Raw genomic sequence first — 24,083 nt, 5'->3', positions numbered from 1 at the left:
CCGCGAAATAAAACGATCACCACTAACAGTTTTACTATCTAATAAGTTTCATCACCCCTCAACAATTCGACAAAACTGTGATCATTGAACATTACAGCAAAATTAAATTTTGTCTTAAGTGTACGCCTAAGGCTTCTAAAACTGACTGGCTGGAATTAAAAAAAGCTTATCTGGCTCGCTACGTAATTGTAGTGCCGTCAGCCGCCTGACGTGCTTTTGGTGGCGAATTAAGGTCGCTAAGCAAACGCTTTATTGATGGTTATCGTCTATTTTGGTGTACAGTCGAGCTGCGAGATTGTCTTGAATTAATGTGGCTGTTTGGTTGTTTAATAACACTTAACTGTGATGTACTGTCGACGTATAGTCGAGATACTTGGATTGGATTTGACTTGAAAAAAATATGTCTGCTACGTTTGACATTGTCCATACCTTAACATTCAAATACCTAATCGTATATTTTGGGTGTCTTTGATTAAATTTCTTAGATTGATTAAATTCTCTATAAAGGATTAAGCTTCATTCCCAAAAAACCTACATAAAACACTAGCAAAAATACTTATTTTCATGTGAACTCAATTTGGTAATCAAATTAGTACTAACTCAATTTATCCCCGCAAGAATAGACCTAAACAAACATCAGTTTACAAATTACTGTAATCGCAAATCGAATCAACTTTAAATCAATTACGCAACTTTAAAACAATCAGTTTATTTTCTCTCCTCACTGTACTATCTTATGAAAGCTCTTTAGGTGGGCGGGTATTGACGTTCAAAAGAAACTTCATACTAATATGACACAAAGAAACAGACAAGCAAACAATTGTAGATCAAACAGAAAGATTGATCTCTATCCCGTTAATATTGTTATGTAAATATAATCTATGATTGACATCCGCAAAAAATAGTATGCTATAATTAAATTCCAAGATGGCGTCATCTATGACTAATTACTTTACTAATATGGCTTGAGTGGTTAAAATTAAAGTGTGATACTTTTGACAGCGACTATAAAAAGATATTGATGGGTAGATCTGATATTGGTAATTGTACCTATGCATTAGCATACAGATAGGATCTGGGAGATACGGGTAAGTGTTAGACTACGTATTGTCAAAAAACTTGAATTCAATGTTTGCATAAGCTAAGTTACATTAGGTAGGTATGTGGAAAGAAGTGAACAATTACAAGAGTCACTACAAAGTTACAAGAGTTAAAGATTGTTTCGCAGGGCGGTTATCACACTGCGCCGCGCTCCGCCGCGGAGCGCGTGATTTTCATATAAAAAATCACGCGCGCAGACGCGTTGTCAGTGTGAAGTGCCGCGCGTGTTTTCTATACAAACTGAGGTACTTGCATACAATGATTAAATCTGTCGCCCCGCGCTCCGCGGCGGAGCGCGGCGCAGTGTGATAACCGCCTTAGACATCTGTTTGAAACATTCTGTAAGGCTGGGTTGCACTATCTTACTATAACTTTGACAAACGTCAAAAATCTGTCAAACGCCATACAATAAACACGGTTATCGTCATAGTTACGGTCAAAGTTAGGTGGTGCAACTCAGCCTTAGACTTGTTGGTACTTAACAATTCTTGAAATAAAAAGAGCAGTGGATTTATTCCACCAACTGATTACGTGCGATTTTAGTTATCTTTCTTATTCATACCAACAATATTGAATGAAAGAACACGTGAGGCTGAGTTGCATCACCTAAATTGAACAGTAGCTATAACGTAATCGGTCTTTTTTGTATGGAGTTTGACAGATTTTTGACGTTTGGTAAAGTTAAAGTAAGATAGCGCAACCCAGCCCTTAGAGTACCAGAACTGAACTAAAGTCAAATAGCTTGCACAAGTAAATTCCAAGGACATAATTTAGGCCACTAATTATAAAAAACATACTTCAGTCAATTATTGTTAACAAGTAGCTACAAATAAAAAATGTCTGTAAAAATGCTTGGCTAAAGTGAAGGCAATTTACCTGTACCCCGCACGCCTACATAACCCATCGGCATCTGTAAGCGGGAGCTTACAAAGTGAATATGCATGTTCACTTAACCAAATCTTGTAATACTTAATTTTTCCGACCGCATGTTCGGCTTAAGGACGTAGCTCACTTATCAACTCGGAAAAGGGTCAACACCGTATCGCTTTTCGCGAGCTGTCATCGCTTTTCGCGCGCTGTCAACCCAAGGCGAGGCGTTTACTACGGTGAGGATAAGTGTGCAGTTGTGCACGTTGCAGTATGGTTTCATACAAAGAATACTGAGCGCCTCGAGTTGATATGGTTACGATCCCTTTCCGGGTTGATAGGTGTGCTACGTCCTTTAGGCTCGTCGATCCCTTGTAAATTCATTACGTAATTTAAAATGCTAATGCGCGTCTGGGAGGTAGAGGAGATGAATAATAAAGCGATAGCAATCTAGTATTCAACCGTGATTGAAGTGTTTGGCGACTAAGTGGCATCATTTTTCAAGTTAATTGTTTTATTGTTTGAGCAGTTGCAGGGACTGAATTAGTAACAAAATATCTAGATATCAGCACAACACTAAATTATTAAACTACCACACAGTCTCGTAGCAGATAGGACATAATATGGGTATAGAACAAGAGCTATGCTAAGTTAGTTCAAGCATTTCCTCCACAACAAAAAAAGTCGCTATTTTTAAAACAGCAGACAAAGGTGACAAAATCATCACAACAAAAGGCTCATTGAGAACAAAACTTGACCATATTTTTTAATTAAAGATGTTTTAATTTTATTTTATTTTGGTAGAAATATTTTTACAGTCAAAAAGTCACATTGATGTTCCATGAAAGATTTACTACTGTAATGTGTACTACTTTGCTCTCTAACTAAAGTATCCGATACTATCTACCTACACTAGTCACTTGCATTATGGATATCAAACATAACATACCAACCCGCTGTCTGGTTCACATGCCTCAAGCAGAATATTATTGAATATTCTCCAATTCATAACATTTACGATGTCTCTGTCAGCCTGTTATAGTAATGACACGATAATAAAACAGTTACCACCTTCCCCTTTAGAGTCCAAGCGCGCTCGAGAGCGGATGCGGTAGCGGGTAGAAGTAAATTATAATTTCTTTAATGTTTTTCTTTATTTCAGAAATCTACGTTTTACGTTTTAAGATTAGGTTTCTTTTTTCAATTATGCTTCTTTTCTATTTCCTTTCTTCTATTATTCCATTTTTGTATTCATAAATTACCTATAAAGAAAAAACATGTAAGTGAAAATTGAACTGATTGAACATGAAATCAATTTTATTGCAAAAATAACGAAACTGAAAATTGGGAAAAATTGCCAATGCCACCAAACATCATCTTTATTTGCCACGCATAATATTGTTAACTTTGTAAAACTAATTTGTCTCTATGTTTTCTGTTTTAATTTATTTACCTACCTGTTGACCTACTTTAATATTCTATCGAAGCTCGCTGTCAGCTAAGGATTAACTTCTATTGTCATTGTCGCTCAGACATCAAATTAACCCAGTTTTTTCGTAAATCGGTTCCTAATAAAGGTAATGGAAATTTCCTTTTTATAACGCTCTATTATGTATAAAGACTTGTTTCCATAAAGACATCCTGTTTTCTGCAGAAACTGTTTTTTCCCAGGATCTCATTTAGTAGTATACGTAATTTAATTTAACGGTCACATGATAACCTCGTTTGCAATGTCCCGAAAAAACCGATCCGTTCTAATTCCAGTTCCAGGATCTTGGTTTACCGAATCCCGTAAAACTGGATTGTCATAATCCGCTATTTCAGAGTCTTTAGAGCCTCACCCAGACCCGCCTTTAATGTCGTAACCGCAGTACTCAAATTGACTTGTAAGTCGGACTCAAATACTGGTCTATTAGGAAATATGTGACGTTTATTGTAAGTCAATACTCCCGCATGTGGGTGTCCCATTATCGGCCAATTCTAGCACTGACCAGTGGTCAAGCTTTTATAGGTTAAGAGCCATTGTCCGGCTCAATAGCATTAGAAGTAGAGTACAGGGTTACATTTTGTAAAACAGCGCAACGTCGCAGGACTAGATACTTAACTAACATCATTTATTATATTTTAAAGCCTACTATTAAAACATTGTTTTTTAACGTCGAGACCTGATAGGTACGGAAATGTTTAGTCTGAGAAACTAATAAATATAAATAATAATAAAAATTAAAGAATATAATTTCTGTCAAGTTTACAACGTATTGGAAATAGCAACAGTTATTTGGTTCGTTACCTTTTTTAGCTTTATTGTAGCCATTTAGGTCTTAGTGAAAATGCGAATAAAATGTTAACAAAAATAATTTACTTATTTGATTTCAGAATTTATTGTACCCAAAAATAAAGTCTAAAACGCACGCTTACGTCAGAATCTTCTTAAGACCCTTTTTTATTTTAAGTATTAGTTAAGTTTTGTACTTTAGTGTCCTAAAATATTTTATATTTAGTGTCCTATAATAGAATAAGACACGTCCCTGTATAATTGTATTATTCTTTTAAAAAAAACCGGCCAAGTGCGAGTCGGACTCGCGCACCGAGGGTTCCGTACAAACCTGCAAGGTTTACAAAGTTCGTTCATTACGACAATCGAGTCATAACTATGGTATTTTTATTGCAAAATGAAATTCATAACATTACAATGGGGAAAGATGGAGGAGCATAAATTTAAGACAAAGATCTCTTTATCGTTTAAGTAATCCTTTATTTTATATTAACACATATCATTTATTAGGACGCATTTAGATTATACAGCTACATTCACCAAAACATCGGGATTGAATGACGATGAGTGAGGTCGTCTTTGCCGTTTGAAAAATGTTGCCCTCCCCATACATAGTATAATAACTCGCGGTCATTGCTGTAACTAAAATTATGTTTACAATCACAATTTTTTTGGTGGTATAACTACTTTAAATTTTAAGCTTTTCGGAATTTTTCTGTTACCTGTGCTGTAAGCTATTGCTTCTTACCAAATTTCGAGATTCTATGTCAACGGGAAGTGGTCTTTAGGTTTTAATTCCCTTGCGTGTAGTTGCGAGTTTCAAAATATGCGGTATCAATGGTTGTACTTTTGCGTTTTGCGTATTTGCGTTGACTTAGAATTTTTTTTTTTTTCACGGGTTAAAGGCAATTAGATCTAAGTATTTGATATGAATTTCAACTTGATAGCTCTACGCGTTCATGAGGAAAAAAGTAATAAGTTTATATTTATTAAAAAATATATATTTTGTAATGTAACTAAAAATTTAAGGTTTTCGGAATTTTTCCTTTATGTGTGCTATAAAACGTTGCTTCATGCCAAATTTCAAGATTCTAGGTCGACTGGAAGTACCCTTTAGGTTTTGATTCCCTTGCGAGTACTTGCGAGTTTCAAAATATGCAGCTTAAATTGCTGTTTCTTTTGATTGCGTTAACATAGAAGTTTGATTTTGTTACAGCTTAAAGGTATTATAGACCTGAGTATTTGGTATGAATTTCAATTTAATACCTCTACGCGTTTATGAGGAAATGGGTAGTAAGTTTAAAATTATTAAAAAAATATATATTATGTGATGTAACTAAAAATTTATGGTTTTCGTAATTTTTCCTTTATCTATGCTATAAGACGTTGCTTCGTACCAAATTTCAAGATTCTGAGTTCACGGGAAGCACCCTGTAGGTTTTGATTCCCTTGCAAGTGTCGAAAATTTGCGGCATAAACGGCTGTATCTTTTGATTGCGTTGGCTTAGAAGTTTGATTTTTTCACAGCTTCAAGGGACAGTATACCTGAGTAATTGATATAAATTTCAGCTTCATACCTCCACGCGTTCCTGAGAAAAAGGGTCTTGACAGACGGACGGACGGACAGACGGACAACAAAGTGATCCTATAAGGGTTCCGTTTTTTCCTTTTGAGGTACGGAACCCTAAAAACGAAATGCACCACTGCCCTCATACAATACTGCACTTTATCCCTTAGCCTATGAGCGTCGGTGACTCTGTGAATCATCCGATAATGACTTGACACATGCCTTCCTCGTCACATTGACGGAATGCACTCGTTATTTTTATCTCTTTTTTATCGACTCTATTCATGTTTTATAACCGCCTCAATTTATATCCAACAATACGATCCTTGACCTTTGTATTTCCTTTTCCAGGATTGGTGAACATCTGGAGCATAACCATGTCATAAGGTAAATAATAATCTTTAAATAGATTGTAAGCTCATTTGTCGTTTACAAGGATAATAATATGACGATAAGATTCGTGGAAGTCTAAAACGGGATAGCTATTTGAACCAATTTTTAACTCAATGTTATAACCAAAGATTCGAATTAGAATTCTGTAATTTTTGAAATTAGACATTACAACAATTGACTATCGCAAAGGTATTGCAAGTTTCTTGAATTATTAACCCACCAATCCCCAAGCGGTTGCATAAGACTGCGTAACAATTGATTTCTATTGGGTCTCGATTAGGGATTGCAATCCGGTCCGGCGGATCCGGTAATCCGGCGGATCCGGTGTGTTTTTGGACCTACCGGATCCGGTGAGTCGCCGCCGGATCCGGTGGCGGATCCGGTAAAGCAAAAAATACGCGAACGTGAACTGGGAAAGTCGAGCGCGCGCGCATTTGCCAGATCGCTAGACGTGCCGCGACACTACATTGTATTTTCCTTTTCAAATAATAAATAATATAATTCCTTCTTGTTTTATTGTTTCTTAGGAGTCAGATTGTTTCTTAAAAAGAACTGAAGTTGAATTTATAAGTACAAAGAAGAACGGTCACGCCCCATACAAAAAAAACCCAGACCCGACAGAAACGAGACATACCTCAGTTTTTTTGTCATGTCTTAATTAGTTAAATTATATATTTTTTATATTCGAAATCTATGTATAACACCAAAATATTACCCTTTGTTTTTGTTTAGGCGTTATACAAAAACTAATACAAAATGCTTATTTATCACCAAAATTGGTAAATGTATGTACCTAAATGTCTATTACAGCTGCTATGGAATGTATCTAGGTGACCTGGAGATACAACCGGATTATACAGGGTGGTTATACATATGGAACGATAAGTGATCTCACTCGATTATTTCTAAACTATACAAGATATCGAAAAACTAGTTACTGATTCTGAAAGTGCTTCACAAGCTCTTTCAAATGGTACCAATAATAGGGTACAGATTATGGAAGCTGGAAACATTGAATTTTTGGATTTTGTAACTTATTATTTTTTCCACCCTGTATAATCCGGCTGTACCTCCAGGTCACCTAGATACATTCCATAGCAGCTGTAATAGACATTTAGGTACATACATTTACCAATTATGGTGATAATAGGCATTTTGTATTAGTTTTTGTATAACGCCTAAACAAAAACAAAGGGTAATATTTTGGTGTTATACATAGATTTCGAATATAAAAAATATATAATTTAACTAATTAAGACATGACAAAAAAAATGAGGTATGTCTCGTCTCTGTCGGGCCTGGGTCACAGATGACCGTTCTTCTTTAAAATACTGTTTTGTTGATTTAAGTCTGTGTACCTAGATTATTAATAAGAGTTTAATAGTATTATTACTTAAGTACTTTCAAATACTTACATACAGCAATAAGTGAGAGTCAGACTGATTACTAACTTTATTATTTAGAATGTTCATAATTTTATTAGTACAAATTAGTACTTACCAAAAATTACAATTAATACGGAAAAATATAAATAAAAGTGACTTTATTTTGCATAAATACGTATTTCCTTTTTCTTTTTATGTACTATTATCAAAACTAAAAATCACTAAATACTAGACCAAGTTACTTTGCAATCCGGCCGGATCCGGACGGATCCGGCCGGATTAGCGTCAATCCGGTGAAATCCGGCCGGATTGAAAATGATACCGGATTGCAATCCCTAGTCTCGATTCGCAGAGCTTGAAGGCTTACAAGATTCAGACAAAATTCAGCGAATAGTGCGTCAAACTAAATTCTATATTATCTAGGATGAATGCCATCCTTGAATTCTATCTAAAGTGACTCTAGCGGTGGCACCTCTGAATGCGTAAAGGGTCGTCACCGCGACGGCGATATGTCAACGGGAACAATACAAAATTAACCCTTTTGATAGTGGCTGAATTGTTGCCACTGTATTGTAAACCTTATTCAGGTGAATTAAAGTTTAAAGCTAATGAAACATATTTACTGGTTAAAGTTAAGTACGTAGAGTACGGTAACCAGAATCACAGGCACACACCATAAAGGGTTGCGGGCAATGATGGTATCCCATTCTAACGATATAATTACCTATTCGATCTTTAGTCTTTAGGTGAATCTTATAGGATGACAATATTTCAGTACTTTCAAACTATTCTTAAATTCTATTTTCGTGATCTACTATCATCATTGTAGTTACTTTTTTATGTGTTGTTATCTAATCGCTAGCAGATAATCCTAAATCGGCATTATTTGCTAATTTAAAAGCTTTGGAATCGATTGATAATTTGACATCAGACTGTTCTAAGTTATTAGAGTTTTAGTAAATGTCGCATTATGAAAGCTGTTTATACCGTGATATAACTTGCAACAACCGTTATTGCGTAGTTTAAACACTTAAATATAATCTAGGGCTACAATAACATTTGAACTGGCGCTGTTTAGCACTATAATGACGCCGTAGCCCGACTCAGCCGGACTAACAATGACTGTAAAATAATTTTGAACTTAGTAAACATTTTCATTCATGGTCCGACCGTACTTAGCGGTTTGCAAGTGTACGTTCGACTCGTTACTAGAGTCTAATAGTGTTGTGCTAGGTTGTGTAATCGTAATTTAGAAGTAATGAGAACATTGCGATTTTTTTCATAATTATATGAAAGTTGTACAATTACAATACTTGAATGGCCATTTTTATTCTTTGCCAACAGTTCAAAAGTGTCTGAAGTGTCTAGGAAACATAATACAAAATGGATCTCCTCGAACGTAACTCCGAGTGGCCAATTTCTACACGGAAACGCTAGCCGCTAAAAAACTTTCAGTACCTAAATACGCTACAAGTTCAGTTCCCACTTCACTAACCAACTATAACCGTCCGATGAGTGAAACTATCGTGTCTAGCAAATACTTATTACAAACTGCGTAGTAAAATAATGATGCACCTGACTGGAAGACTGTAAATACCTACACTACAAGTCGAGTCCTTACTTGGACATACTCTCAAGTGGAATACCTACTAGCCCATCTCTACTCTAGAATGGAATCCGTCTGAGAGACCGAGGTGTCTTGTAAATACATCACAAGTGAGTCCTTACTCGGACGTACTCCCGAGTGGGATAGTATCCCATCACTACAGTACGGTATTAATTATTTTTATTTTCTAAAAAATGCTAAATAGTGACTTGCATCCATATTCAATTTGAAAACTATCAAACCACCCGAAGAATAACGAACGTATCTGTACACGTTCGTCATTCTTCGGGTTCGCTACAAGTCGAGTCTCTCAAAAGTACCTCTAAGTTGAACACAAGCCTTTCAGACGAGTAACCAACGTGTCTAGAAAATACACTACAAGTCGAGTCCTTAGGTACTCAGTCGTACGAGTACCTACTCTCAAGTAGAACACTAGCCCATCTCTACTCTAGAATGAAAACCGTCCGAGTGACCGAGGTGTCTTGTAAATACATTGCAAGTGAGTCCTTACTCGGACGTACTCCCGAGTGGGGTACTGTCCCATCACTGGGTTACTAGCAGAATGTCTGGGTTACTTTGAAAATAATCGCATCTGATTTATATACTTTTCCTAAGTTAAATTGTTTTTAAGTACTTAAATGTTATTCTGATCTTTGTTACGTCTTGTTTGAATAGTGTGATTGGTACTACCGTTCTATTCATAAATAAATAAATCACTACAGTAACTGTATTTACTCTCAGCAAACTGCTAAAGAGTGTTGTGTGAGTGGAACACTATCAAACCATTCGATAAATGACGAACGTGTCCAGGACATTCACTACTGGAGGGAGTCTCTCAAACGTACCCAAGTGGGGCACAAGTTAGTCAGACGTTTGACCAAACGTGTTCAAGAAACACACTACAAGTCGAGTACTCATTCCGACGACGTAGGTACTCTCAAGTAGAATACTAGCCCATCCCTACTCTAGAATGGAAACCGAGGTGTCTTTGTAAATACATTGCAAATCGAGTCCTCACTCGGACGTACTCCCGACTGGGATACTACATACTATCCCATCACTACAGTAACTGTATTTACTCTCAGCAAACTGCCAGCGACTCGCCAGCGCGCCTCGGGCGTATGTCAACCGCTCCGTTGCAGATTATGCTCTAATCCCCTTTCTGTGAAATAAGCCGCTTTCATGGCTTTGTGCTGAAGCTGTTTCGATGCCCGTCAAGTGCGCCCTAAATCTGTTTTCGTAGGACATCGCACGTGTACAGCAACGTTTATTTGCGGTTCGGTACTTAAAATTATCGTGGTATTATGCTTCCACTTTACAAAGTAAACACTAGGTATTCGAAATAGTATGTTATTTTTCATATACACCAGAAGAACGCAATAAGTTGAAATTCCACGATCTAATGTGAGCTTAATTCAAAAAAATGATTAGGCACGCCCTTGTTAAATATTTTATTTTTTTACTCGCTGTATTTCATGATCATGATATTTATCATAATCGGAGGATGCTATTTATCCACCGAAGCCTTATATTTCCAACATAAACCTGCCGAGCAAAAGTAATATCGTTCCGCAAATACCAATGTACTAATTTCCGCCTACCCATCCATCATTACCCGCAAAAATAATACGTTCGCAGCTCGTGCGCCGAAATGGCCACGGAGACCTTTGACAAGCCACAGTATAAGACAACAGTAAGGCTGAGTTGCACCACATAACTTTGACCATAACTATAACGATAACCGGTGTTTTTTGTATGGAGTTTGACAGATTTTTGACGTTTGTCAAAGTTAAAGTAAGATGGTGCAACCCAGCCTAAAACGTACTTGTAATAACCGACTATCGCCTAACCTAGTGATTCGCATACCGGGTAACAACGTCAGCTGCTACGGTTGACGGCTCCATTCTAGTTGGGGACAATGTTGGTATGACGAGCACGAGATTTTCAACCATTATTATGGTTGAAAATTTAAATAATCACAATATCATACTTATTCATGATACAGCTATGATAGCCTGGTGTGTATCGACATTGAGAGGCTGGCTCACGGTGTTTGTCTATAGACTTACTGCTCAAAAGAATAAACTAAACACGCCTTTAGAGGTTTTTACGGCGTAGACATTTATTTTCAGATAGATCATCATTTCAGGTAGATGATCATTAGATCCACTTTTGAAATTGTACTATGTCCAGACGTCTTCAAAGGCGAAACAAAATTGTCACAAGTGGTAATCGATGGAGAGCTAATGTGGGTTTAATGTGGCCCATCTGAGACGCGTGTCTCGTCGTCTCTCTCTAAGATTACCGAATAATCCCACTTCTTTTTGCCTAAGTCACTTGGTGCTCGAACTAAGCCGGGTGTCGTTTGGAATCAATTGCGATTATGCGAATCTTGTTTTGAAGTCGACTTTGAATTTGCTCCGGCAAGCATCGGGTATTCGGAAAGTGGAGTAATTAATTAAATTGTTTCTTTGTTACTAAGTAGAGATTATCCCATGTACACAAAATTTGATATCGCTTGCGTATTGTGGAGTTGGAAACTTGAATATAATAAAGCTGATTCTTAACTCTACCACACAGTGATATTGTAGTGTGTGAATCAGCCCGTTTTCCCGATGGACAGACGAACGGTAATTTAGTCTGATATCAGAATTGAGTAGTGTTACAGATAATATTGTGTCGACAGGAAAATGAAATGCTTTACGCAATTATTTCTACATGTAACCCAATTTGAAACTAGAAGACAAACCGTTTCTACTTTACAAAACGTATTATTACGATCACGCAACGTCCCTACAAGTCCTAAATACATCACAGAACACGAGAACTTTATCCCAGCAACGTTCATATTTCATTTCTAATTTCCAGTCCACAAATTACTTGTGCGTGCTCCAACAAGCCATAATGTTCTCCTTTACAACTTACACATAACCGTCGTTACCTTTTGGTCACACGTGGTGTTCAGGGAAGGTTTGCTTTGTTTTGTTAAAACAACAAATGAAAGTAACACCACACCACATGCACGTAAAGGATCCTAAAATTTGTTTACTCAAGCCGTTGTTATAACAAAGGTATTAGTGATGCGCCGTTGCTTTTAAATCGATAAGATGGTAATTAGTAATGGGATATCCATTACTAAGTAAATTTGAACAAGGTAATTATAATTTAGATTCAAATATCCACGCGCTTTTGTGTGATAGGTTCAGAAGAAGTTAAAAATAAATCTACGCTATTATTGTAAAGAGAAATGATTCGATTGTTTGTATTGAATAGGCTCTGAAACTATTCGACCGATTTCATCACCATTACATTATTTAGAGTTTTATGAGTTTTATACCTAAAACAAATAGCAGAAATTAGCACAAAGGCTAGTACAAAGCTTATAATATTTAAGAATAAATATACCGACGTAAGTAGGTACGATCTCACAGTTCCAAATAGAAAATATCTGTTGAAAACCTAGAATGTGCGCGAAAACACACTAATGGGAACTCAATTTAGTTCATTTTCCAGAGCTACAATACGTACTACATTTCAGTTAGTCCTTAATCGAGTTTCGCTACAATCACAACACTATTCGAGATGCTCGCTACTGTGAGAAATCGTTTTATTTAGAACAAATGAAACCATATTGTTTTTCGACGAAACACGGTTTCGGTTAACTTAAATAAATCGTTCTTGGGTAGCCATCCCATCAATCTTTTTAATAAAGCCAAATGGGGTTTCACTTTCAATGAATCCCTTTAAATGCGCCGGTTGTTTGACTTTATGCAACCCTGATTAGTTTTGATAGTTCATTACTTAGAATAGTGTAGTTTTAGTGTAAATATTATTGTTGTAGCTAATACATAATTTAATTTAAGTAGCTTTGTTATTTTGTTTGTTTTGTAAACCGCTGAACGAAGTTTGATGATTTTAGAGGATATTAGGGCGTTGGAAAACGCTACATAATTATATGCCTGAAAAGAAGGAAGGAAAGTTTCGTTAATTTGTGCTCCATTACATGTACTGTTACAGGTATACTTACTTCTCTTTAAATAAAATTACTTGCGCATAAATCAAATCAAATATGTTGATTCATACACAATCTACATTCTGTTGTTCATTCTGTCTCAAAATGAAGTCAATAACACACTCCGGTGAACCTCCCCGAACGCTCACTTAATTTAAGCTCGTCAAAGTCAACCTCATCAATACGCATCCTTATTTCGTAAAAAATAAAAATAAAAAACAGGATTCGTGTTGCTGTCATAAAGGGAAAAATCAGATTTGGGACGGAAATTGAAGTTCCGTGGCTATGGGCGCGGGCGCAACCGGATGTACCACCATTACGGCCACTTCCAACCGTTACACAGCCACGGTTATTATCCAACGCGGTGATATTGAAAACAAATTGAAAATGATTGATCGACGGATATTTTATGCTAAATCGATTAACTAAAGTGCCCCGAATGTTTGCACTGAGGGATAGTTTTGTTGATATTTACTTTGTATATAACAAGAGCTTTTTAATATGCCCCAGTTATTGAAAGCACTCGAGTTACTTTTAGGTACCTTTAATTGTCATCATATCATTTGTCTAATGATTTTGACAAGTGAACAATGTGGTCGATTGTCGATTGTTTTGTTTGCCATTTTCATTGTACATACCTACGATAGCACATAAAGCTAAATACTGTGGTATGTGATAGGGGCGACTATGCAAACAAAAATGTGTACCTAAGTCTGACACTGATGTGCTTGTCTGTGCCATTCTTTGTTCTGATTTTGAAATATTCCTTACAATGACACATGAGTTTGCGAATGAAGAATTATACGAATTCAAACTATTGCCACTAGTATTTTCGACAACATTTGTTCTATGGTAATTATGAATGCTATCTTACCACAATATATCACTGTTCTCGTCCCAAGATATATCGGGAGAATATGCTAAGCTCACTCATCCGTGCAGAGCTATGTACACTTAGATATCTACGTTAGTGCTGCTATTTAATTATGTACAACCCCAACTCCGCAGTCTACTGCAAATTCGTTGGCTATTCTGCTGGCAGACTGTGACTTTGTGTTCATTTTACTTGTTAATATTAGATTTATTGTTCAAAGTAGACGTATTGTCGCGTCTGCGGTTCGTTTTGCTAAAGGTATGCTGAGTTGAATCTTTAGCTCGAGAGTACAATAGATGGATGAATTAGTGAAGTTTAAACTTAAGTTTTGACATTGAATGAGAAAGAATAAAAAGCATTTAAATTTAAATCTGATTCAGAATTTTCTTTCTTTTCTTTACAGTGTGTACACGATATGATGAAAGATACCTTTTCTATATTTTTAAATAAACAACTTGAAAAAATCGAACTGCCTAAGGCGGGACTCGAACCCACGACCTTCCGCTTGCCGGGCGACTGCTCTTCCAACTGAGCCTTCTAGCCTTAAACAGCTTGTTACACACATGCTTATTTACCCAGTTATAAACAAAACAATATTACTTAAACGTAGCTCAAAGGAAAAGAAGACATCTGGTTAGCGAAAGATCTTAATACTCAATTCATTTTTTGCATTTGATAGTCATACGACCTACTGCACATTTAGCAATATAGCCCTAAACTATTAGTACTACCTACTAGCAGACCTTGAAAATTTAAATAGATTGGGTTTTATAGTGATAGTCCAATACCGATGTTTAAAGATTCGTTCGAATAAGCTTGTACAGTTGCGGTGGAAGTCATAAAACAGACTAGCATAAAAACGACCAGAAAGCCAGTTGGAGCTATCGTAAAAAGATGTGTTGTCTTTTTGCGTTTCCGAGGACCGAAATGTTTTCACAACGATTTTTGATCGGCCATTTTAGAGCCTTTTTGGCTTGTCCTACAATATGTTACATACTACATATTTGTAACATTTATTTTAAACCAAACAACGAATTTTGAACATTATACAAGCAACAGTTTTCAGTTAGTTTATGAAACAAGATAAGTAGGTAGGTAATTCCAGTAAAATTATTATAACAATTAAGCACGTAATTAAACATTAAAAAAATAAGAAAAAGTATTAAGCTGAAATATTTTAAATAGGTACTTACTATGTTTCATCAAATTAATTTTAAATTAAACATATAATTTTGTCGATAAAAACCAACATACCAAAATAGTATAGGGGCGTGTACACACCATACAAGATGTACACCGACATTCGCAAATATAAATCTGTCGTGAGATCGTGTATTAATCGTCGTATTTGGTGAATAAATTTACTTTTGTTTGAGTTTGCCTTCCTACAGCGTTATTTATTCAGAAGGACGACCCCAGGGCAGGCTGGTAGATACTTCTGGTGTTTACATAACATTTTCGTGCCAGAGTGTTCCGACTTGCCGATATTTCCACGAACCTAACTGAATTTATTAGCTGTATTTATTTTGAGAGAACACATTAATGTTAGTTGTGTTTTGTTTTGTTTCGTCTTTGTTGTCTTTGTCTACAAGTTGGATGTTTCTAGCTTCTCTATGAGTCTATTCGTCATTTGTTTTTTTGCAATAATCGATGAAGTTTAGTGTTGTTTGGCTTTCCTATCTACCCTCATAATGTCAGTTTAAAATTAAGTTTGTCCTAACAGTTGCTATAGTTTTTGTTTCTCTACTCTATGGATTTTTAAAACGAAGAAATCTTTTATTAGGTACCTAAGAATAATACTTGTTGTTCAAGTCTTATGAACTAATTTTAGAGTAAGTATTTTAATATAACCTTCTAATTCCTTAAGAGGATTAATAACAAGCTACAAAACACCACCCACTCCTTTCTCCTCCCAGTAAGTTATTTTTACTTTATATCAAAGTGAGTAAACAAGACCAGGGACAAAATAAATGATATTTCAAAACTATTCCGATCCAGTACCGTAAGAGTCAAAACACACGATGCGTTGCGGCGCCATACTGCAAAGGTTTTGCCGAATCGCGCGACGCGGCGCACTGCTCGTGTGCCCGCCACAGATATTTCTATGTAAGACGACGCAGCGACACCGCTCCGGCGCCGCAACGCCACCGCAACGCATCGTGTGCTTTGGCTCAGTGCAAACATTGCATCGCGAGCGCAACCGTAATCTATTTTATTGCGTTTGACGCCCTCACAATGTCGCACATGAAAAACAACATTGTGCTAACTCGAAAAACGTTGTTTTGAGATAATTGCGGTTGAGTTTTGACACAATAAATCATTTTGAGTTGTGTAGGTACGACAGTGCGATCATAAATGGTAATTGAAAAGTTTTTATTAAAATCGCTTTTAATTCGCGAAACCACGAGGCATTATTTGGTCCAAATAATTGTTTAGGGGCCATCCATAAAGTACGTCACACGAATTTCATGATTTTTTGACCCCTCCCCCGTCCTTGTCACAGGTGGTCACATTTCTGAGACCCCCCCCTCCCTAGTGTGACGTCACATGTTTTGCAATTTCACATCGAAAAATTATTAATTAAACAAAAAAATAGCAACAAATAGAAACAATAAAATCACGCGCGAGGTACGGTGCGTTTAGCGGCATTATAGGCCAGTAGAATTAGATTTTAAATCTGAAATAATTCCTACAAAAGATTTTATTGATTTAATGGCTTCATTGGTTGCCCATTAAGACTCTCCTAGGTTTTCGACTTCGACGGAGTTGTGCTTAAGTGGTGGGGGTATTTTTTAGTTCAATGTACCTATATGTTACGGTCAAAGTGATAAATGTGAAAATTATGAATAATCGCCGGTTATTATGAATAATTACCGCATGATTTGGTAAATGTGATTAATATGAGGTCATTTATGTGTGTATAAAACTAAATAGGCGGCTTAGGGGTGGCCCAAGGGCCACCCCCGCCGCACCTTAACCTATTTTACACTTTAAATCAAAACATTATGTTATAAGCATCATGGAAAAGTAATATTATGCAAGAAACATTCCAAACTCATTTTGCCAAATTATATTAATAATGATATCAAAACGTTCAAAAGTTTGGCTGTACACGAACACGTACACAAGATGTTGTTCTCTTTTATGAAATTTGTTAGTACTAAGGTTGAATTATTAAATAATCACTGTTAAATGTAATTAATTTATCACTTTCACCGCGACTGTCGGGAATTATTCATAATAACCGGTTATTATTAATAATTTTCAATTTATCACATTAACCGTAACATATCTTTCAAATTACGCGATTATTAGGTACCTCTAGATATATTAGATTTTGAAATGTGATGTCACGAAACTTAGGACCCCTCCCACCCCTTGTCACACAATGTCACACTTTGTCGACCCCCTCCCCCCCTCTTTACGTGTGACGTACTTTATGGATGACCCCTTAGTAATATTTTTAAGTCCTACTACGATGATTTTTTAATGGTAATTAATTAATTTATAGATGAAGAAGATAAAATTTGAATTTATCTGTCTGAACTCTATATCATAATTTAGTGGAAAATGCTAAAAAATCGTCTTACTACACTATTGATTCTCATGTGCATGGCATCGATACGAGTGGTGGAAAACGTCATGATAGGTACTTACAGGTTGACAAAAAAGATTACGTTTGAATTTATGTACTTACATTCTTGAACTGGAAAATGCTAAAAATGAATTTACCCCACTATTGAATTTCATGTGCACTCTGTGTCAGGCATCGAAAGATGTTTACGAGTGGTGGCAGACGTCATGATAGGTAAGTACAGCCGCGGGCGAAGCGTAGGCGATTGATTTACCGTCGCCAGCTCCACATTTAGATGTCGTTGGTGCTGATCACAATCAGTTTTTGCTTGAAGAATTTTAGGACGAACAACATTATAATGCAATCTAGGTAAAATAATAAAGGACTATATGGTAATATTTATTAACACTGAAATTTGATATTTTACTTCTTTTTCTTTTATTATTGGCGATGAACTTGCGTTTTTTTTACCATAAGGTCATAATACATTTTTCAAAATAATACTTAAGTAGGTACATAATAATAACTTAAAGCAGATAGCCTAAACATCTCTCAGGTACTTTATTTATTTATTTATTTATACTTCAATGCCAAAAATATTAACATTAGGCGAACTTAATGCCATAAGGAATTCTCGTCCAGTTTACCTTTAAGTCGTTGCTATGTTTTTTTATAATTTCAGTTTTAACATAGTTGATAGATGATCAGATTTTTAACCTAGTCATTTAAGTAAACCACTAATGGCCGCAATCCTACGCCAGAACGATCCTCTAGTACCGTGGCCTATAAAAATGCCCACGAAGCCCGAGGCCTATCTAGATGGTTAACTTTATGGATCAAGTTGCATGATCAATATGATTTAGATCTTTGCAATTTCACGCTTGCATCGTTGTTATAAATGGGACAACTTCTCATGTCTATAAAAGGCGATATATTGCAATTAACGATACGTCAGTTAAGATAGCTTTTGTTCTTATTGTTTTATACATTGTATAGGTACGAGTAGGATAGGGTAAATCTAAGTTCACTATGAATGGCTTCTCAAAACATCGATACAATGAAAATTTAAGAAGTTCTTCTCTATTTTTGGTCAAAACGAACAAGCAAAGACAAAAAAAAACACAGTATTATTTATGTCATACCTAATTGTAACGTAAAACAGACCTACACCCGTCATAAAATATTTTAAGTCGTAAATTTGAAACCCTAACATTGTCTCTACCAAACCGCGAACGTATTCCAACTGCAGTTTTCAAAACAGCATAAATCATTTTAATCTTCATGGGCAACGTATTTCGCAATAATAGGAGTTAGAGTTTGCATTCAAAATTAAGAAACACTCTTACTGTAATGAACGAACTGGGACGCCATTAAAATAGCGGATCATAAATAATTCAGGCGCGGGTTTGGGTTAGTGATGTATCTTTACGTCTGGGTTGGTTGTCGATAGTTTAAGTTATGGCTGGTGAGGTCACTTTCTCGGGAAAGCTCAGTGCATATTGTAAATAATGTTAATTGGTATCTTCGCTTTGTTAAGATGCGTTTTAAAAGCCTGAATGTTATAAAGCCTAAGTCTTAAAATATTCACTGACAACGCTGGACATATCTTTTACATAATATTTTCTCAAACAATATATGTTTAGAAATAAATTATTTGTGTAGCTACAGTTGCCATCCCAAGTGATACATTTGTATTATGATAATAATAATCTGCGTTAAAGATACACAAGTACGGCGACACAAGATGACTGACACTATTATGAAACTATCGATAGTCAAACTATCGACCTCTTACAAGCACTAGTTTGGCGTGGTTTCAAGACGTTTCCACATTAAATTTCATGAGAGGTTCATTTTTCCGTCGGCTAGTGCGTATGCGATCGCCACACGCTTTTCGTCGCTTGTAATTGATCGTTAAGTCTCATTGTCGCTTGGTGTGGTCGATGTTTTTCTACGGATTTAAAGATACGGCCCTTTTTATGGGACGACACTCGATTATGAGTCTAATTTCTGTAGATTCAAGGCTGTGAATAGTCTGATAGAAACTTTACTAAATCACAGGCTGGGAAATCTGTTTTTTTTTTATAAATTCTAATTTGGAATTTCAGATAACCAGTATTTTAATTATCAAAGCTTTTGAGAATACTTTATGAGAACCAGATTATGAGGTTACATAAAAAATTGACTTAAGCATTAAATTTTTTCATAAAAAGAACAAAAAATAAGCCAAAAAAGAACTAGTACAAAAGTTTTAAAGGGTTCGAAACAAGTTATTCGCTCGAGTACAACTTAATAACTGTTAAACTAACTTGAAAATCTATTAAGACTTCGTAGCAACTATTTTGCTTTACGTAACTTACTCAAGTAGGTATTTTTATAAGTTTTAATTGAAAACTCTCCTAATCACCAGCTTGGTGTAAATAGTTTGAACTCCACTTATGTTATCATGAAACCATGTAAACTTTTTAATGACGATACTTCATCAATAAACAAAATTGTAAATTATTGTTAACTTCGATAAAATAACTTCGGATGAACATTTTCGATACAACAACACTGTGTGTTCTGTAATTTAGTTATAACAGTTTTATTTTTTATTTGCCAGATTCGATGAAATAAAAATAGAATAAAAAGTTTTATGTTTTGTTTAAAAAGTGCTGCGTAGGTACTTTATTGCTTTGTCACTTTTTTATGCTTTTTTTATTACTGGGATAAAATGAAAAATTATTTTTTTTAATAATAATATTAAAGTGTACGTATTTAATGCACTACTTATCCTAGTAATTCAAACGTACCTACCTACATTACTATTAAAACTTATTAACGTATAATACTGAACCGTCATAAAGAACATTGTTTGCTATAATGTGTGTCGAATAAGTGGAACGAAGCGATAGTAGAACTTCATTGTAAAAGTTTCACTCGTTCCTTGTGTGCAGCAGTTTCCTATCCAAGAAAATAAAAGGGTGAGAAACACCCAAGTGTTTTTGTTACATTTATTTGACACTATTTAATCAAACTGTTTCAAAAATAGAACGCCGAAGTTGAGATTTGAAAATTCGAATTGATTCTATTATTTCAATTATATCTCATTTGTTTTTTTTTCGTTTCCATTATGGCTTCGTGCATTCTGTAGGTATATCGCTGATTCTGAAGGTTCGGACAAACCAACGCGTGCAGCGATGGCGATGGCGATGGCGACCACTGCGCGTGCAAAAGTTGTTTCACACTGCCGCGACCGCGATGGCGATCACTGCGCGTGCAGGTTGTCACTGTCACCACAACTGTCACGCATATTGTCACTTTTGCTTATTGTCAATCACGCCTATTCGGCAAAATGGAAACTGAATTAAATGATTTGTTTGAAGCTTTTGATGCAATTGAGACAGTGGAAACACTTTTTCACTCAAGTTTATTCAGGCGGCCATATATTATAGAGTGAGACAGGATTACATGCGGTATAGGTAGTAGGTACTGGTTACTCATAACCAATGATAACCAAGCTATATTTCTGGCTTCGTTTGTAGTCCCTAGAGCCCTAACAATACCTTTTTTGGCCTCAGTGGGGGGAAATGAAACACAACGCGGATGGTTGATATCTGGTTTATTACTGTTATGCTATTGCTATATACAAGATTTACATAATGTACACAATTCAATGTGTCCAGTCCAATGTGCCGTCGGTGTAGAGTGCCTACTGTGCACGTTCGTTCAGGGTTCATGGGCCAGTCGGCTAGCATGTTGTAGATCGCGGTCGATGCTGACGTGCTCGTACAGTATCCTTGTGGGCAAGTAAGATTATTATAACCAATTCATCTTTTTCCTTGAGGGAAAAAATGTGCCCCCATTTCCTTTTACCATTGTCGTTCTTATCGTTAAATCGCACAAAACTACACAGACAGAACTCAACACAACATCTATCAAAATCAATTTTCATTTTCATTTTTGGTGCAACAGTCATCTTGACATTTACTTTTTTTAAGGCAAAAGAATTACATTATGCACCCAAACTACAGAGTACATAATAGTCCAAATATCCTTTTTGTCTTTAATAATAACTCAAAAATACAAAAAGACATCAGTTTTGGTCAACTAGGTGGGTTGTTCGTCATCTCGCACCTGTCAAACTCGCTAGCAGGTGCGAGGTGGGAAATTCCGATTTTACCTATTATTTTGTTCGTCAACTCGCACCTTTTCAAAAGTACAGTCAATTAAAAACTAATTGAATCTAAAAACTTTCAGTGTGTCGGGCATGTAGTGATCAAACTATAAGGGATTCTTTGACGCAGTGCATTTTCGCATGTTAACCGCGCATGGAACCGCTGGGAAGGGGTATACTTGTTCAACAATAACGTCGAAACTAAAATACGTATGCCCGTTTTCACCATCAATCCCTAAATTTTAAGTGACCCCTTTGTAATCAAAATTCCTGTTAAGTGTCACCATAGGGGTCACTTAAAAATTAGGGATTGATGGTGAAAACGGACAGTAGACTAATAAATTTACATTCGTTTTGTGGAATATCTGGTTTTTCTTGTGTTGTAAAATAACCGAAAAAGAAGTAAAAATGACATGTTTTTTCTACTTAAATCCATTCTTACTCCCTTAAAATGTATGAAATTCGTGTATCTTTTCTCTTCTACCAATAGATAATTTTATTTACATATTCAAATTCAAATTATTTATTTGCAATAAATGTGTTTTTATTAGGAATTATTTATACCTACTAGGTCCTTAAAAAATAAAAATAAAAATCGTATCGTTCTGAAACACTGTCTTAGCCACTATACATATATCTTCAATGTTAGCTTCTGTAAATACAACTTAGCATGGTAGTAGATTTTATTAGTACAAATACTATGATTGACCTATATTCTTTGATCATCAAAATATACCTAAAATTATCATTAAATTTAATGACTGGTCACTGGACCTAAAATTGTCATCTAATAGTAATTTATGACAACTATTTCCTCATAGTTTGAAAATGTAAGGCAAAAATGTTTATGTTTTATAAAACTTTGAAGAGCAGATATCTCGAAAACTATACAAAATATAGAAAAACTTGCCTAAAACATAGCAAATTAAATTAGTTTTAATTTTGTAACAGTATTCATATCGCTAGGACTCTTGGTTTTTTATTTAGATAGTTTTTGAGATATAAGCGAAAAACCCAAAATTGGGATCTCAGCCGAGAACTTTTGTTAATGTTCTGTTCACCCCCTAACTAGCTAATCCAAACAAAGAAAGAAAACAAACAAATAAAGCTACAATGTCAAAAATTATGTTCCAAGCATTTCCCTCTGTACCTACATTTTCATTGCCTGGCCATTTTTCATGTTAAAAGAATACGAATGTATTATTTCAGAAGCTAACTCATTATAAAGATTTGATGTTCTCTAGTTCAAGCTTGAACTATTTTTTTAGGATTGTTTGTTAAAGCTGTCTACAATATAAATTGTTAGTTGTAAAATAAGTCATAATAATTGTTGTTTTTCAATTGACACTTTCTTTGGGATATTTAGGTGGCATTTGAAAGTGAAGATGTATACAGGGTGTTAGGTAAATGGGTATATGAGCCGAGACCAGCCCATGTTAACATAGTCATATAAATACTATAGTGGTGTCAGAAAGTTTGGGAAAGGTACCATTATTGAGTAATCAGCTGATTCAGTTTTTGTCGCCAAATTGCGTCGTGACACCCCTGAAAATTAATAGTACGACAAACTAGCGTAGACAAAACAAATAACAGAATTCATTATAATTTTCTGCCTAAAAATTCGTCTCTGAGAGGCAAAAACCTTAAGCAATCCCCCAGGAAAATCAGTCCATCTAAAAAGATTTAGCACAAGTCAAATACTCCCTTACCTTATTTGATTCGATTTGGATTTTGGATAAGTAAAAGTAAACAAAGTGGTCAAGAATTAATTTTACTTCATTGACTGTAACTTACTTATTAAAATAAACTGAATAATCAGGACCGTTCATTGTGGACGTCATTCGGCTGAAATGAATGAACGAACGAATCATTAAACTTGATAACTTTGATTAAGGAAAATGAGACATTGTAGGTAATCATCTAAATTTTATCATCGTAAATCACGATATTGTGTACTAAAAATACCTTAACTAAAAATAAGACACCATTGAAAAAAAACCTTAGGCATTAAAGAAATGTGTCCAACGCACTGTTTAATCTTTGAAGGACAACGAAAGGTCTTTTGTTGTCGGAACAATGGGACCGGCACGTGTAGTGCGAGTGAGACGCAAGACGTATCGCACGGCGGCTTTCACTTGCAAGAAAGAGTCGGAAGATCATCGCGGCGCAGGAGTAGGGATGTGTAAGGAGGTGACATTGAAGGCAAAAAATCGATTAAGATTTTTCACGTGTTCAATAATAAATCGTTGAAGGATTTTTTTTCTACAAAT

At 35.6% G+C, this 24,083-nt stretch overlaps 1 protein-coding gene across 4 annotated transcripts in view; it reads left to right on the top strand.

Moving 5' to 3' along the window:
* LOC135075142 (uncharacterized) overlaps window positions 1-24,083 on the top strand; it is a 139,176-nt gene that overhangs the window by 86,720 nt on the left and 28,373 nt on the right. For 3 of the 4 annotated variants that reach the window (XR_010257970.1, XM_063969494.1, XM_063969493.1), the window contains exon 2: window positions 6,162-6,197. The exons of the other annotated variant lie outside the window; for it this stretch is intronic. The gene's annotated coding sequence lies outside the window, so the exon portion shown is untranslated. The remainder of the gene's footprint in view (window positions 1-6,161; window positions 6,198-24,083) is intronic. 4 annotated transcript variants of the gene reach the window in all.

The sequence above is a fragment of the Ostrinia nubilalis genome, chromosome 10, assembly GCF_963855985.1.
Source record: "Ostrinia nubilalis chromosome 10, ilOstNubi1.1, whole genome shotgun sequence".
Classification (NCBI taxonomy): Eukaryota; Metazoa; Arthropoda; class Insecta; order Lepidoptera; family Crambidae; genus Ostrinia; species Ostrinia nubilalis.
This window is presented reverse-complemented; position numbering and strand designations above follow the sequence as displayed.